The sequence below is a fragment of the Vulpes lagopus genome, chromosome 10, assembly GCF_018345385.1.
Source record: "Vulpes lagopus strain Blue_001 chromosome 10, ASM1834538v1, whole genome shotgun sequence".
NCBI classification, from domain to species: Eukaryota; Metazoa; Chordata; class Mammalia; order Carnivora; family Canidae; genus Vulpes; species Vulpes lagopus.
In genome coordinates, this window is record NC_054833.1 from 36,657,173 (window position 1) to 36,671,622 (window position 14,450).

General features: G+C 36.5%; 1 pseudogene; it reads right to left on the reverse strand.

Annotated features, from left to right (window-relative positions):
* Positions 1-3,826: 3,826 nt before the first annotated feature.
* Positions 3,827-4,737, reverse strand: LOC121500873 (annotated as a pseudogene).
* Between the last annotated feature and the right edge of the window lie 9,713 nt (positions 4,738-14,450).

Here is a 14,450-nt window from a genome sequence, read left to right on the forward strand (position 1 = left end):
CAACCAAGATTTTATGTACCACAAAGCTATCTTTTAAAAATAAAAATGAGGCAGCCCCGGTGGCGCAGCTGTTTAGCGCCGCCTGCATCCCAAGGTGTGATCCTGGAGACCCGGGATAGAGTCCCACATCAGGCTCCCTGCATGGAGCCTGCCTGTATCTCTCCCCCTCTCTCTCTCTCTCTGTGTCTCTCATGAATAAATAAATAAAATAAATCTTAAAAAAATAAAATAAAATAAAAATAAAAATAAAACTGACATTATCATAAAAACAAAAGTTGAGAGAATTGTTTCCACCAGTTGCCCCTCACCCGAAATACTACATGAAGTTCTTCAGGCTGAAACCACGTAACCCAAGATGGTAATCCAAATCCACATGAAAAAAAGCACTGGTAAAGGAGATTATAAGGCAGTATACATGCTTTTTTTTCTTCTGATTTCCGTAAACTTATTTTAAAAATGATTTTATAAAAATGATATGTATGTAAAGTATTATTGGCCATACAACATACAGAAATGTACTATGTTTGCCAATAACAGCAAAAGTATAGTTAGAGCAAAGCTGTATTGAGGTAAGGAAATGGCTGCGGTTAGTAATTCAAATTCACAGAAACAAATTAAGAGAACAAAAATGACAAGTAAGATGGTAATTACAACAAAGGCTATAAATATAATATTTGCTTTACTTTCTTCTAGCTTCTTTAAAAGATATGACATTATATAAAGTAATAATGATAAGGCATTGTTAGATTTGTAACATTCACAAATGTAATATGAATGCTACAATAGTAGCATGAAATGAGGGGAAAGGACTACAACTACATAGGAGTAGTAGTGCTGCTCTGGAATTGTGTATAAATTGTGTATAAATTGAAGCTGATTGTGGCAAGTTACCATGTAAGATGGTAAATCCTAGAGCAACCTCTAAGATAACAACTCAAAAAATATAATGAAAAACTCATTAAAGGAATTAAAATGAACATTAGAAATTAATCCAAAAGAAAAAGTGAAGGAGGAATAGAGAAACAAAAACAGACATGACATGAGACCTACAGAAAACTAAAAGTAAAATAGCCCATGTAAATCCAATTGTATCAATGTCAACATTAAAATGTGAATGGATTAAAAATTCAATCAAACGACAGAAATTGTCAAACTGTGTGTGTGTGTGTGTGTGTGTGTGTATCTCCAAACATTCACTATCTATGGGAAACACCCTTTAGATTCAAAGATACAAATCAAATGAAAGTAAAGGTGTGGAAAAAGATATTTCACGCAAACAACAACTACAGGAACCTTGAAGTGACTAGACCAACACACACAAAAAGGACTTTAAAACAAAATGTTACCAGACATAAAGACATTTTATAATGATAAATGAGTAATCTATCAAGAAGACATAACAATTACAAGCAAAAATGTATCTAATAACAATATCAAAACACATGAAGCAAAAACCGGGGGAATGAAGAGAACAGAAAATTCAATGTCTCACTTTCAATAATGAACAAAATAATTAGGCAGAAGATCAAAAAGGAAATAAATGACTTTAACAACTCTGTATCAACTAGACCCAACAGACATCTATGGAATGCCATCCAACAACAGCAGTCGCTCTCTAGTTCGCATGGAACAGTTTCCAAAATAGACCACATGCTACTCGATAAAATAAAACTCAGTAAATTTAAAAGAATTGAAACATCCAAAGTATGTTCTCTAACTGCAATGAAATAAACTTAGAAAACAGCAACAGAAGGAAATTTGGGAAATTCACAAATAAGTGGAAATTAAACAATACACTAAAATAACCAGTATATCAAAGAAAAAATCAAAATGTAAATTAGAAAATACTTTTGAGATGAATAGAAACAAAAATTCCATATAACAAAACTTATGTGATGCTGCTAAAATAGTACTTAGAGGAAAATTTGTACTTTGAATGCCTACCATAAGACAATTATAAAATCAATAACCTAACTTTTCACCTTAGAATCTGAAAAAGAGCACACTAACTCTAAACGTAGCCAAATGAAGAAAAATAATACCGATTATGGTGGAAACTGATGAGATAGAGAATAAAACACAATGAGAAAAATCAGTAAAACCAATAGCTGGTTCTTTGAAAGGATCAACAAAATTGACAAACCTTTAGCTGGATTGATTAATTAAATGAAAAGAGAGGACTCAGATTACTAGAATCAGAACTGAAAGATGGAACATTATTACCAACCTTACAGAAATAGAAAGGATTATAAAAGAATAATATCAATAACTGTATACCAATAACTTAGATAATTTAGAAGAACAAATTCCTATAAAGATAATAAGCCATCCAAACAAACTCATGAAGAAACTGTATAATCCTATTAAGAAATAAATATTTGAATTAGTAAACAAAAGCCTACCCCAGATAAAAGCCCAGGCTTACATGGCTTCACTACTGAAATCCATGACACATTAAAAGAAGAATTAATTCTAATTCTTCACAAATGCTTCCAAAAAATAGAATAGGGAGGAACTCTTCCTAACTTCTTCTATGAAGCCTGGATGACCCTGATACCAAAACCCAAAGATACCACAAGAAAACAAAACTACAAGCCAACATTTCTTATAAATGTGCATATAAAAATCCTCAACAAAATACTCACCAGCCAAATTCATTAATATATCAAAAGAATTATACAGCGTAACCAAATGGGGATTTATTGCAGGTATGCAAGTGTGCACTGACATCTGAAAACCAATTTAACACACAGTATTAAAAGAACAAGACAAAAAAACACACACAGAAATCGCATAATCATGTCAAAAGATACAGAAAAATCACTTGACAAAAGCAACACATTTCCATAATAAAAACACTCAACAAGCTAAGAATTGAAGGAAACTTCTCCAATGTGATAAGTGGTATGTATGAAAAACCCACAGCCAACAGTATACTTTATGATAAAATACTAGATACTTCCCCCCCCCCCCGTTTGATGAACAAGACAAAGATGCTTACTCTTAGCATTTCTATTCAACATTGTACTAGAATTTCTAGCCAGAGAAATTAGGCAAGAAAAAGAACTAAAACGCATCCATATGAGAAAGGAAAAAGTAAGAGTATCTCTATTTGCAGATGACATGATTGTGTGTATAGAAAATACAACAGAATCCACTAAAAACCTATTAAAACTAATAAAGGAGTTCAGTGAGATTGCAGGATAGATCGATATCCAAAATCAACTGTATTTCTATATACTGGCAATGAAAATTCTCAAATGGGTATAGAATAACCAATCCTACTTATAATAGCATCCAAAAAAATAAAATACCTTGTAATTAATTTAGCCATGGAAGTGAAAGACCTGTATGATGAAAACTAATTGACAAGAAGTTCCTGGAAGAAGTATCTATTTATGCTATAATCCTTTTAATACTGGGCCAGCGTTAGCCCAGATTAAGACCATTCCATTCACATCCTAGCTCAGCATAAGTGTCTTAACTTCTCAATGCCTTCATATCCTCTTCAGTCAATGGGGTCATGTTATCTATTCTGAGTGATAATTGTGGTAATTACATATACCAGTGTTTGGAAAGTGCAAAGAATACTGCTTGGCACTTATTAAGCCTCGTAAAACATTTTGTTGAATAATTAATTATATAAATATATACACAAATCACACCAGAATCTATCCAACCTCACCTACTTGTGAGGAAAATTTGTACTTTAAAAGCCTATCATAAGACATCAAACCCCTACTTGGCAATCACACCAATTCTAAGGGACTAGTTGTCCCAGATAAAGACAAGGCAATGTTGAAGGGACAGATGATGACCTAAGAATTTACGCCCCACAAGTAGGTACTCCTTGGATCAGTGCTTTCCTCAGAGCCAACTTCACATCCTTGTTTCTCAAGGTGTATATCAAAGGATTCAGGGAAGGGGTGACAATAGTATTCAACACCTGAACCACAGAATCCAACCAGGGGCTGGAGGCAGACTGGAGATAAATGAGGACCACCGGTCCATAGAAGAGCAGGATGGAAGTCAGGTGGGCACTGCAGGTTGAAAAAGCTCTTCGCCGGCCTTCTGAAGAGCTAATTTTCAATACAGAGACAACAATGCGAGTATAAGAAGTGAGGATAAGAAGAAAACAGATGTAAAACTCACTGTCTGAGCTAGAGAGGTGTCTGCACAGGCCAGGGGTAACACCACTGGGATATCACAGAAGAAATTGTCCACCTCACTGGGGCCACAGAAGGGTAAGTGAAAGATGAGGAATGTGAGTACAGCTGCATGCAGACAGCTCCCCATCCAGGTGCCTAGCGTCATGATGGTGCACACTCTGCGATTCATGATGACTGTGTACCGCAGAGGGTGACAGATGGCCCAAAGCGGTCAAAGGCCATCACGGTGTACAGGAAACACTCAGTGCAGCCCAGGAAGTGGTAAAAGAAGAGCTGACAGGCACAGCCTGGGTAAGAGATGGTCTGGCTTTGCCCCATTTAGGGAGAGCATCATTTTGGGGGAGCTCACTGAAGGGAAAAATATATCGAACACAGACAGGTTTCCCAGGAAGAAATACATGGGGGTGTGCAGGTTGGAGGAAGTGAGGATGGCCGGAAGAATGAGCAGGTTCCCCAGAAGAGTGAGAAAGTAGAAGGCCAGAAATAGGACGAAGAGCATGTTTTCTAGCCCTTTTGTGTAAGGGATTCCCATCAGGAGGAACTCGGTTACAGGAGTGTGATTCTTCATTGCCACGTCTAATAAGTCCTGGAAGATCAAAGAATGGCCTTGCTGAGAGGAACTTTTCCCAAAATACTAACGTCTTCAGTGAACCTGCTGGAAACTGACAATGCCTCTATAAAGTTCTATAAAGAACCTTATAAAGTTTATAAAGTTTTTATAAAAAAATAAAAGTTTTTATAAAGTTTTTATAACTTTTTTATAAGTTCTTTATAAGTTTTTAAAAGTTCTATAAAGAACTCCTGAATAGGAGTCTTTCCAATTTGGCCACTAATTGGTGTGTGACTTTAAGTCATTTGTTTACTTTTCCTGTTTCTTTAGAAAGAAAATAAAGAGATTACACAAGAGGTAGAATGGAATAGATGGTGGAGCATATAGCTGACAGTTAAGTCTGAGTTTAAATGTCAAATCCACTGCCTGCTCTGTGCCTGTGGATAACTGGGAAAAAAAATTTCTAAATCTCCTGTGTATCTGTATACATAGCATAATGTCTTACAATTCTCGTGAGGATTCATTCTTTCATATATATAAAATCTCTGTCCTGACCCTACCTACCCTTGTTGAAAAAATTCATTCCAAATAGTAATATTCTGGTTTTAATGAGTCTTTATTCCACATACTCTATCTGTTCAGTTGACTTGCAGAAGTTCTGGGATGACCTTTTGCTGTAAATGATTTACAAAATGCTTTCTCCATCATCAGCCAGACAGCCGAAAACAGAATTGTGTAGTATGGGATGGAAAAGATAATGCTTAATGTAGGGAAAAGTAATAGACTACAAAAAATATTAACAACAACCGTCTTCTTTCAATATGAAATTTAATCTCTGAAAAGCGATTATATCTGCAATATGACAATAATGCAATCACCATTAAGGTTTTAAGGTTGAGCTTCATTAATCAGGGACTATCTTAAGAAAGTACCATGGAGTCAGCTAAGGCAGTATTAGCCCCAACTCCAATAAAGCCAATTCCCACATTCCCACCTTCCTCTGGTGTGTACACCCTAGTAGATGAGAAAAAAAAAGCACTCTAGAGAGAAAGCACACAGACCAGACTGAAGGGAAATAGCCAACTTGAGCTGAAAGCCAGGCCCCACATCCACCCTCTGTTTCGTTGCTTTTAGATGCTGTAGAACATGAGGCCCAGGCTCTGAGGCCAGAAAAGCCAAACTCTCCTCTTTCTCAGCCTTATTCGCTCAGGTGTGAAAATCTAGATGCAATAGCACCTCTGTTCTCTGAGTGAAGAAACAGCATTCACACCCTCCACAGAGAATAAATGTCTCCCGTGTTCCTTTGGGACCCTCTTCCCAGTGGGCACTGACTAGAACATCTGTAGGGCAGAGGGAACCATTAAAGTGGGGACTCCTTTCCTCCCTCCCTTTGCTTCTACCTCATTACTTCTTAAATGAGAATGCAATTAGGTAGCGGTGTTTAGTTATATTCTGTTTTTAAATCTCTGATTGGCAGTAGCTCTTGGGTGTATTTTTTCCTCTGGCAGAGAGTCCTCCATTGGGGTCGGAGATTTGAGTTGCCCAGTGACCTTGGGCTTAGAAGATATGAGTTTGAAGAAGGGGCTGTGGGTTAGCCAAGGAGCCGCTCAAAGATAAGAGGCAATAACCCCATTTGGTGTTAAAACAAACACATCCACTGTTTTTTTTTTTCTACATTTAGCTTTTTAATGCCTCATTATTACTTCCTCAAATGCCTGAATTTATAGCTTAACATTTTCTAACAACTCTTCTCTTCATTGTCCTGTAAGACTGCTACCAATGTTAATCTTAGCATACTTTAATTACTGTAGCTTGGTTCAAATAATATATTTTAACCAGGATGTATAAGCTTAATGTAGAACTCCTTAGAACCTTAATTTCCATTAATATTTATTTATTTGTTTGTTTGTTTGTTTTAAAATATTTTATTTTTTGTTTGGGAGAGAGAGAGAGCATCAGCAGGGGGAGGGGCAAAGGGAGTAGAAGAAGCAGACTCCCCACTGAGCATGGAGCTTGACACAGGGCTCCATCCCAGGACCCTGAGATCATGACCTGAACCAAAGGCAGACACTTCACCATCCGGGTGCCCCTCCATGAATTTGTTTTCTTTTCAAAATCTACTTCTCTTGATTTTATTTCTTTTTATTATACATAATAAATATATAATGTATAAGTAACTCAAAGAGCTAATTCTTCAAGGGGTTTATACATCTCATAATTATTATCACTATAACTCATTAAAACAAACACACATTGGGTGCCTTCTTTTTTTTTTTTTTTTTTAAGTAGGCTCCGCATCCAGCATGGATCCCAGCATGGACTTCAATACACAGCCCTGAGATCAAGACCTGAGCTGATATCAAGAGTTGGATGTGTAACTGACTGAGCCACCCAAACAACCCAAAATATATGCACATTAGGAAAAGATACAAAATAATGAGCTTCTGTGTATACCATCTCATTTTGATTTGTTTTGGCAAAATCTTAAGAGTCATTAAAGTAACAAGTAGCAAAATAGCCCAAGATTATATCATTCCTTATATTAAAGTGTTTTTCCTAAGCTTCCTATATCATTAATTCATTCAACAAGTATCTGTTGCAGAAATTCACTTGTCACCCAGCCAGTCAATTTCATAGGACATTCTCTTTCAAAAGATCACCATACATGTGGCTGATACATGAATTTATGGATATATGATTTACACGTTATATATAAATGTCAATGTATAAATTTACAAGGAGAAATAAAACACCACGTTTATTGGAAAGTGGGTCACGTTTATGGGTCAGCATATTTGTTTCCAAAGGGTAAAATTTTACATTCAAAACAAAATACTCTCTCAGGAGGATGTTACTAAGTGTAGAGGTAAGTCAGAGTGAACAGGATGATTATAATCAAGTGTTCTGCTACAGTAATTTGACAAACTTTTATTTACCATATCAGTATGCTTATCAAGCAGGTGGAAATGTCCCTGTCAGCTGCTTTTTCCTCTCTGCTGGACACAAGAGATATATGATCCATTTGTTCAACATTTACTTCTTCCTTATTTTCAACAGCTTTAGCAAGGTTTAATTTATATATTAGAAAATTCAACAGTTTTAAGTGTATGATTTAAATAGTTTTAGTAAATTTATAGAGTTATGCAAATGTCAAAATTTGGAATACTTATATCACCCCCCAAATTTCCCTGGAACCAATGTGCAATCAATTTCTACTCCTATTCCTCTCCCCAGGAAATTAACCACCAATCTGGTTTTTGTTTCTGTAAATTTGTCTTGTTTAGGCCTTTCATGTAAATGGAATGAAATAATAGGTAGCCTATTGAAGTTGGTTGCTTTTATTAGCCTAATATTGTTAAAGTTCATCCATGATGTAACACGTAAAAATAGTTTGCCCTTTTTATTGCCAAATAATATTCCAGAGTATGAAGATACTACATTTTGTTTATCTTTTCACTAGATGATGGGCCTTTAGGATGTTACCAGAGGTCTTGGTTTTTGTTTTTGTTTTTGTTTTTTTAGATTCCAGTTAGTTAGCATACAGTGTAATATTAGTTTCAGGTTTACAATATGGTGATTCAACACATTCCTTACATCACCCAGTACTCATCACAACAGGTGCACTCCTGAATCCCCATCACCTATTTCAACCCTCTCTCCACCCACCTCCCCTCTGGTAATGATCAGTTTGTTCTCTGTAGTTAAGACTTCTGTTAGTCTGTTTCTTGGCTTTCCTCTCTCTTTTATTCCTCTATGATCATTTGTTTTGTTTCTTAAATTCCATATTTGAGTGAAATCATATGGTATTTGTCTTTTTCTGACTGACTTATTTTGCTTAGCTCTATCTATATCATATATATACATATATATGATGTGATATATGTTGTGTGTGTATATGTATATATATGTGTGTGTATTTTTTTTTAAGATTTTATTCATTTATTCATGAGAGACATAGAGAGAGAGAAAGGCAGAGACACAGGCAGAGGGAGAAGCAGGCTCCATGCACCGGGAGCCCGACGTGGGATTCGATCCCGGGTCTCCAGGATCGCGCCCTGGGCCAAAGGCAGGCGCCAAACCGCTGAGCCACCCAGGGATCCCCTATGTGTGTGTATTATATATATATATATGTGTATATATATATATACATATATACACACATATACACACTGTGTATATATACACCTTCTTTATCCATTCATCAGTCAATGGACATTTAGGTTCTTTCCATAGTTTGACTATTGTTGATACTGCTGCTAAAAACATCAAGGTGCATATATCCCTATGAATTAGTATTTTTGTATCCTTTGTGTAAATACCCAGTAATGCAATTGCTGGATCGTAGGATTGTTCTATTTTTAACTTTTTGAGGATCCTCCATAATGTTTTTCGGAATGGCTGCACCAGTTTGCATTCCCACCAACAGCACAAGAGGGTTCCCCTTTCTCTGCATCCTTGCCAACATCTGTTGTTTCCTGTGTTGTTAATGTTTTGAATACTATGAATAATATCCCTATGGCCAATCCCATACAAATCTTTTTGTGTATCCATTCCCTTTTCATCTATCATCAAAGACTTTAAAACCTGTTTTGACATTTTGTTAAAATTATCACAATATCTTCGTTCTGATATTAGTGATAATCCTCATAAAATCAAACTAAATTATAGAATAATTTTGATAGACACCCAATCTCACACTCATGTGTTTATTCTTACCGCTTACTGTTTCAAAGAGGTCTCTTTTCCTGATCCTTCGGATCAGCCTTGTGCAGTATGTTATATACATAGGGCACATATTAGGACTGTCTAATATCTTTCAGACATAAGTTATTTCAAAATAGCTTGAAGCCACAACAGTTTTGGAAGTTGAAATACTTCACTTTGAAATGTTAGCTGTCACTGTGTTGAAATTTGGGGTCTTCTTTGCTCTTCTGCTTGTTTCCTCACACCACAGCAGCAGATGGAGAAGGATGCCTCTGTGGCTCCCTTACTAGTTAATGGTTGAGCTATCATGCCACCACATGTCATAGAAACTGATAATCCCGCTAACAGCTACAGTGGGATGCTTTGCCCATGTCAGCATGTAAGGAAATGGGAAACATAAACTAAATTCTCTGAGAAAGATTCCAGAGACAGAAAAAAAAGGGAAACCAAATGCATTCACTGGGGAAAAGATTAAGAAACATATTTGGCCACAGATCTGGGCCATATTTCTTTTTTTATTTTAAGATTTATTTATTTGAGAGAGAGAGCATGCACACACATGTGCACATGCACATGGTGGGGGGCAGAAGGAGAGGGAGAAGCAGCCTCCCTACTGGGTTGAGAGCCCTAGGCAGGGCTCAATCCCAGGACCCCAGGATCATGACCTGAGCTGAAGGTATATGCTTAACCGACTGAGCCACTCAGATGCCCTGAGCCATATTTCTTAATTTGGTAATATAACTTAATTATCAGTAATCAGGTTGCTATTTTGATGTAGTTTAACACCCTCGTCTTTTATCTCAATTGTTTCTGGACTTGGAAGGGAAGTTGAGAGTGTTATATGTTGGTCCCACCACACATTAATAAGTAGATTACATTCCAGGTTGACAATTGCATAAGAAATGGATAAAAAAAAAAAAGAAATGGATTAAATTGTGGGCAGTTCAGGGGAAAAAAATCAATGAGGGTATAAGATGAATTTATGAATACTTTTGGGTGGCAGTGAGTTGACTATATTGGGCTGATATAAAAGATCATGATCGAGGTGGCAAAAAATGAATGGAGTCTCTAGTCCAGCAGTTGCAGAGGCACCTGTGACATACTTATCCCTTACGGGCTTAAGTGAGCTGAATTTTCCCAAGGGTAAGGGAAATGGTTTTCTAAACTTTGATTCAGAGATAGTAGCTGCTAGCTTTTTCACTGGTTTGAATAGGGATAGAATTTCTAAAGTCCAGAACAGATTGTAGAAAGTACCTACCATGAAAAGAGCACTGTGCAAGACACAGTAGAGAGATGGAGAGATATTAGGTATAAATTTTTATCTCAGAAAGGTTGGAGACTAGTTGAAAAGGTAGATCATTCATTTAAACTGTTTATTTTCTTTTTTAAAATAATATTTGTTACAGGGAAGGTCCCTGTCAGTGGAGAGCCTTCTTTTTCCTGGAAAACAGGTGCTCCAAGTTACTGATCACCTTGGTACGTAAAGCATTTTGAAAATATTTTGAACAATATTCATAAGACTTCATTTTTTAAAGTGCCATTCCATTCATTGTAAGGGTGCCATTTCAATTTATTTCACAGTGCCAGCTAGGAAGAGCGATAGTGTTCAAGATAGCTAAGTTCAGCATTACAGAAACAGAAATTGGATAATATATAATAATAAAGTTGATACTCCTTGTCTCCAGGCAAGTGCTGTGGGTTCCCTTTTTTGTTGAATTTTCTATTTTTCTTTCTTCCTTGGTCCTGGTACTTTCATCGAGACCTGAGTTTTCAGTCTCTTCTATTTTTATTAAGAACATTTATTCCAATCATGTATTGAGTATTTGCTCCATGTCTGACTTGCCCAATATGTCTTCTGCTCTGTAAGGACAGAGATCATACCTATCTTGCTAACTACTCCATCCTCTTTGGATAGCACTACATAAATACATACATAGTAAACAGACAATAAATATTTGATGTTACCCTGAGGCCTGTCCTCCTGACTTAATTGTATTCTGGGCTAGTCACTGATTGAAATGTTAAATAATAACTTGTGAGTCATGTAACTACCCAAAATGATGATATAAGAACTCTTATAATTTGTATTTCTTAATGACAAGTAAATAATTTCAGCAATAAGAATCAACATCTGGTAAAAAAAAAATCATTGCAGAATGGGATGTTTGGAAAGAGTATTATGGAAAGATTAAGGATGAACAAAAACCCAAAAGATACACGGTTCTCCTAAAGGCAGAAAGAATTATAATGGACATTCCAAATCAAGAAAACAATGTAAAGAAATATATAATGCAGGATATGTCTTCAGCATATGAAGTCATTCTAAGTGAAGAATTACAATAGGAAAAAAATATTTAAATAAGGTGGACAAGTATCTGCGATGAGGTATATCTTTTGACATTCACTTCAAAAGGTGGCACCCGATTTCTTTCCCACTAAGGATGGGCTAAATGTAGTAACTCACTTCTAACAGAAAGAAAATAAAAGCAGGAATGATGGTATATGACTTTAGAGGGCTGGTTGCAAAAGGCTTTGCAACTTCCTGTTTAGATTTTCTCTTGAATTGCTCACTTTGGTAGAAGCCAGTTGCCATGTTGTGAAGACATGTAGGTGACTATATGTATGACTATATGTAAGAGACGCTGAGGTACTGAATGAGACTGAGCCTTCTGCCAACAGCCATGTAATGAGCCATCTTGGAAGCATGTCTTGCAGCCCCAATCGTGCCTTCAGATGAAGGCAGCCCTGGCCAAGAGCATGCCTACAACCTCATGAGAGATCCCAAGCCAAGACAACACACCTAAGCTACTCCAGAATTCTTGACCCTCAGAAACTGTGTGAGAAATAAATAATTTTGTTTTAAACTGCTAAGTGTCAGAGTTTTTTGTTGTACTATAACACAAATGAATACAATACCAGAGATAGTGTCAAGGATCAAAGACCATTCAAATAAGGTAAATAAGGTGGCCCTTGAATGATAAAGTAGTTATATTAGCAACTATTATAGAAAATCGGCTAGTTGTATATAAATGCCTGATTTATATTATAGGCAGGTAGATGTTGCTCTCACAAATATTTCCTCCCTTTTACTTTTTTGTATAGATAATTTAGTGGTCATTGTTCTGATCCCATCTGACAGTAGTCAGATAAACAGTTTTAAGTTAGTCTGTGACTAACTGGCTGAATGGATTATGGTAGAGTTGAAGAGTTGAAGTTCTTATTTCCCATCATTTCTTTCTTCTTTCTTTCTTCCTTTCTTTTAATTTATTTATGACAGACAGAGAGAGAGAGAGAGACAGAGACACATGCAGAGGGAGAAGCAGGCTCCATGCAGGGAGCCCGAGGTGGGACTTGATTCTGGATCACACCACGGGCCGAAGGCAGCGCCAAACTGCTGGACCACTGGGGCTGCCCTCCCATCATTTCTTATTTCAACTTATGTCACCGAGAGTGCTCCTGTTGTTACATCCAATGTCTCACTGTTTTCCTATCCTGCAATTATTTAACATAACATCCTCGTGTCTCCATTTTCTCACATATAACTGAAGAGAGTAATTGTTTCCACCTAATAGAGATGCTGTTTAGATTACGTTAGTTAATAGGTGCAAAATATTCTATGTCAATGTGCAAATTATTAGAACTGTCGGGCAGCCCAGGGGACTCAGTGGCTTAGCACCGCCTTCAGCCCAGGGTGAGGTCCTGGAGACCCTGGATCAAGTCCCTCCTCAGGCTCCCTGCATGGAGCCTTCTTCTCCTTCTGCCTGTGTCTGTGCCTCTGTGTGTGTGTGTGTGTGTGTGTGTGTCTCTCATGAATAAATAAAATCTTAGGGGGAAAAAAAAAGAACTGTCAATGATATATTAAAAGCAAGATATAAGGGATAGGTATGATTATACAGAATTTATGATTTTTTTAGTTCTTCTTATAAGGCAGTAAAAGTTTAACTCTAGATTCAATTTCCCTCATGTGAATATATCTCTGCCCATAATTCATCTATAAAAGAAGGATATCACAGTATTTACCTCTTAGGATTTTGTGAGTTAATTTAGTCAATACATGCAAAGGGTTAGGATACCATCATACACATAATAAGAAGATTTTAAATGTTAGCTATTGTTCTAAGCTGAACTGGATGACTGAGCAGATAGGTGATCAGCCTGAAATTCATTTGACTAAATGTTAAAATATAAATGTTAAAAGATTACAAAATAAATAGTAAATATTTTTACTGGTTCAATTTCAATTAATTACAGATATATTAGAAACAGAAAATATCTACACTGTATAGAGAATTTTAGTTCAAAAAGGCTCTCCTCTATAATTTGCAGGAATCTACTCTCTTGTCTTATAAGAATAGATTAATAGCCAGCTTCTCACTTGAGATATAATGAATAAAGACTAATGCCAGACATCTCTGAAGGCCAAAGGAATAAAGCTCCAAATGGAATTATTCTTTAATGGGAATATATGATTAAAGCCAAAGTTATAAATTAAGTTTAAACTTAAGTTAAGCAAACTGTACCATCACGCTTTTAAATTTTATAGCATGTTGACCATGAAAACCAGCTTTGTTAAATGGCCAGAGAGATATTGTAGTAGAATTGAGTAAGGCATACATTTTGGAAGGAAGGAAGGGAAGAAAAGAGGGAGGAGAGAAGGAAGGAAGGAAGAGAAGAAGGGGGGGAGAGGGAAGGAAGACAGACCATGGCTTCTAGAAACTTGAAGCTTTATGGTAATTGGTAAAAACATAGTTCCAACAAGTACAGACTGTGTGAGGCAGAAAAGATACATTGTTTTGGCAAATTAAAAACAGAAAAGGCTGGGTTAATCTGGAAATTTTTCCTGATTAACCTAGTCCTTTCCATGTAGGACTAAATCAGTGGCTCAGCTGACACCACAAGACTATCAGAATTCCTAAGAAACTACTGGTAGTTTGCCCGGCTCACTATTTGGCAACAATCTCATTATAAGAATAGTGGGTCTGAAGCAACTCCCCCAAAGAATTTCAGAGAGGAATTGCCCCTATACC